The sequence below is a fragment of the Zalophus californianus genome, chromosome 12 (genome assembly GCF_009762305.2).
Source record: "Zalophus californianus isolate mZalCal1 chromosome 12, mZalCal1.pri.v2, whole genome shotgun sequence".
NCBI lineage: Eukaryota > Metazoa > Chordata > Mammalia > Carnivora > Otariidae > Zalophus > Zalophus californianus.
Window position 1 is genome coordinate 4,168,861 of NC_045606.1, and position 4,267 is coordinate 4,173,127.

The window sequence follows — 4,267 nt, forward strand, 5'->3', positions numbered from 1 at the left end:
CTTAACATGGAAAGCAAAGCAAAGACCTGGACAATTACATTAGGAGAGTCCAAACAACAGACTAGCCTTAATTTTGAATATCTAAAATTGTATTTTGTATTACCTAGATACATAGAAGCAATATTGCAATAGAGCTCTTATTTTTATTTTGGATACATTCATATTTTCTACCAGAATGGAATGAAAGGGGGAAGTTCCACAATGTGAACCATCTCAGAACATTCAAAAGAATCCTGAGAAGGTGACCTCCCAGGCTGGCGCCTGGAGGGTGGCTAGCATTCTGCCAGCTTTGGGGATGGGAGGGGAAGCAAGCCTGGCAGGAGTCCCATTCCATTCCCAGCTTGCTCAGTCGCTTGCAACTGGAAGACGTCGCAACAATGTTCAAGCTCCGAGCAGGAAAGCCCCCCTCCAAGATTCTCCAGACACCATCTCAGCCTCTTTCTTTTTTTTTTTTTTAAGATTTATTTATTATTTATTTTGAGAGAGTGAGAATGAGAGAGAGAGAGAGCACATGAGAGGGGGGAGGGTCAGAGGGAGAAGCAGACTCCCCGCCGAGCAGGGAGCCCGATGTGGGACTCGATCCCAGGACTCCAGGATCATGACCTGAGCTGAAGGCAGTCGCTTAACCAACTGAGCCACCCAGGCGCCCTCAGCCTCTTTCTTGAAGGCATCGTGGTCGCCCTCAGACCTCTGGTGAAACCCAAGACCATTAAAAAGAGGACCAAGAAGTTCACCCAGCACCAGTCAGACCAATGTGTCAAAATTAAGTGCAACTGGAAGAAACCCAGAGGCATCAACAATAGGAAGCACAGAAGATTCAGGGGCTAGATTTTGATGCCCAACATTGGTTATGGGAGCAATAAAAATGCAAAGCACATGCTTCCCAGTGGTTTCTGGAAGTTCCCAGTCCACAACATCGAGGAGCTTGAAATGTTGCTGCTGTGTAACAAATCTCACTGTGCAGAGATTGCTCCCACTGTCTCTTCCAAGAACCACAAAGCCATTGTGAAAAGAGCAGCCTAGCTGGCCATCAGAGTTACCAATCCCAATGCCATTGCACAGCAAAGAAAATGACTAGACAGACAGCTTGTGTGCACATCATTATTTGTGTTAATAAAACCATAGAACTACCAAAAAAGAAGACTCATAAAAAGAGATGATTTATTTAGAGTTCTGTTTTACAAATATTTGCTAAAGGAAAGTACTAGAGACTAAAGGCAAGAGGATAATGCCTAAAAAAAAAAAAATTTAGGCTTAAATACGTACCATTTTTAACACAAAAATATTAGAATATTCTCCACTTAGCAGAACATACTCTGACCTACCAAAGATTTTTCTCAATTAAAATATGTTCTATAGAGAAAAATCAATCAAAGATGTTACCTCGCACCTATCAGAATGGCTAAAATCAACAACACAAGAGGCAGGCATTCCTGAGGATGTGCAGAAAGGGGAACCCTCATGCACTGTTGGTGGGAATGCAAGCTGGTGCAGCTGCTCTGGAAAACAGTACAGAGGTTCATCAGAAAGTTACAAACAGAGCTACCCTAGGATCCAGCAATTGCACTAGGAGGTAATTACTCAAAGAATACAAAAACACTAATTCAAAGGGATATATACACCCTTGTTTATAGCAGCATTATCTACATTAGCCAAATTATGGAAACAGCCAAAATGTCCACTGACTGATGAATGGATAAAAGAAATAAAATGGACTATTACTCAGCCATCAGAAAGAATGAAATCTTGGGGCACCTGCATGGCTCAGCTGTTAAGCAGCTGGTTCTTGATTTCAGCTTAGGTCATGATCTCAGAGTTGTGATATCCAGCCCCACGCTGGGCTCCGTGCTGAGCCTGCTTAAGATTCTCTCTCTTTTTCTCACTCTGCCCCTCCCCCAGCTTGCATGCTCTCTCTTTCTCTAAAAAAATAAATTAAAGAAAAAGGAATGGGCGCCTGGGTGGCTCAGTTGGTTAAGCGACTGCCTTCGGCTCAGGTCATGATCCTGGAGTCTCGGGATCGAGTCCCACATCGGGCTCCCTGCTCAGCGGGGGGTCTGCTTCTCCCTCTGACCCTCTTCCCTCTCGTGCTCTCTGTCTCTCATTCTTTCTCTCTCAAATAAATAAATAAAATCTTTAAAAAAAAAAGAATAACATCTTGCCATCTGCAAGGACATGGATGGAGCTAAAGTGTATTATGTTAAGCCAAATAAGTCAGAGAAAGATATATACCATATGATTTCACTCCTACATGGAATTTAAGAAACAAAACAAACAAACATAGGGTGAGAAAAGAGAAAGGGACAAACCAGGACACAGACTCTTAACTCTAGAGAACACACTGCTGGTCACCGGAGGGGAGGAGGTGGAGGGATGAGGAGAGTTGGTGATGGGGAGGAAGGAGGGCACCGGTCGTGATGAGCAACAGGTGATGTATTGAAGTGTTGAACCAATATATGGTACACCTGAAATAATATTACATTGCATATGAGCTAACTGGAACTTAAATAAAAACTTGAAAAAACACTGTTTGTAGGAAAGCAAGTTGCTAAGAGGAACATTTTAGAATGTTCAGGAACAACCAGAACTAATATCAACAACTTTGACATCGATAGCTGCTACCAACTGCTTTTGCCCTACACCATCTCTTATTACATTTGATATGGTTGGCTTATGAATTTGGATTTGGGTCACATCTACCATTCTCTGAACAGATAATTGTTCCAGACTTAAAAAAAAAAAAAAGGCCCCCATCCATTTTATGAAGTTAGTGTGTTCTTGGTTCCCAAAGCAAACAAGATTCATGCAAATAAGGAAACATTCATAGGTCATTTCACTTGTGAATATAGTGCAAACAGTGTAAATAAAATGTGGGTCACCAAATTCAATAGCATGTTTAAAATATTATCATAAAAATGACAGGAACACAAGTGTAGCTAATATCAGAAAATCTATAATACAATCTGCAATGTTAATATATTAAGGAAACATACATTATGATTATTTAAATAAAGACAAAAATTAACCTGGAGACAGACAGAACCTCATCAATTTGATAAAGAATAGATCAAAAGCTTGTAGCAAACACTCACGTGATGAAGGAAATGTGGATGCATTCTATTTAAGTTGGCAACAAAGAATAATAGTCATGATCACCACCTCATTCAACCCAGTGTTGATGAAGGATCTGGAGGTAAGACAGAGAACCATGCTTGTTTGCATATGACAGGATCAGCGATGCAGGAAAAGCATCAGACTCACCACATAAGCTATGAAAACCAAGAGTGTTCAGCCACTTTGGTGTACATAGGCTTAGTCTACGAAATTCCATAGCATTTCAACACAATAGCAAAAATCAATTACCTATACATTCAAGTGCCATTATTCACAATTGTGTTCTATAAAGTCCTCACAAGTACTAGATTAGCAAATAGCGAACCATTGTTTGTAGGGAAAATACAGGGTTAAGCTTCAGCAAGCCTCTGGTTCCAACATTTCATTAGTCAATCAATTCATAACCTTGTTTTATGGTGCATCTCTTTAAAGGCATCTTGTTTAATATATATCATTGATTCGCTGACATTGAACTCACAGCCCACAGCACTGTTAACTCAGAAACTGATGCCTGAACAGAGCTCTTCCAACGGACACCCAGGTTTTCCCCACAGGGCAAATCACAGCCTTCCTGCAGGAATTCTAGACAGCACTTTAGCACTATCCTTGTGGGTCATTTTAAATAGCAAAATCACCAACAAAAATGTGAAAAAAAATGTGTCACAAACAGACTGCAAAGAGAACACTTGTTTACAGTACAAGAGCTGAGGTTGAGATAAGAAGGTAGAAGGTGCCCTGTATGAACTCAGCCAGGAAGATGTGCAGGGCCATTCAAATTCTTTGCCACTCTGCATATGTCTGTGAGTAACAGAGAGCGCTAGGAGTGTTGGTCTGGAGTTATGAATAAACTTTAGCCAAGTGGTGAATTTGCATATGTGGAATCCGTGAATAATAAGATCAACTGTGTGGGCACACATAAATAAAAGAAGAAACCCTACTACAATAGGAGCAAAAACACCAACGTGTCTAGAAAACAAGTAAGACACCTACCAAGAAAATACGAGAACGCTACATAGAAATTGATCTGAATAAATAGAGAAATGTTCCACATAAACTCTACAAAGACATGTGTGTAGGGTGCCTGGGTGGCTCAGTTGGTTAAGCTCAAAGACATGTGTGTAAAATAGTGCAGAACACAAGAAAACTAGGTCAATGG

General features: G+C 40.8%; 1 non-coding gene across 1 annotated transcript; it reads left to right on the forward strand.

Annotated features, from left to right (window-relative positions):
- Window positions 1-243: 243 nt before the first annotated feature.
- LOC113912094 lies at window positions 244-380 on the forward strand. The gene has a single exon (XR_003516714.1). It is a non-coding gene; the product is annotated as a small nucleolar RNA SNORA7 (small nucleolar RNA).
- The last annotated feature ends 3,887 nt before the right edge of the window (window positions 381-4,267 follow it).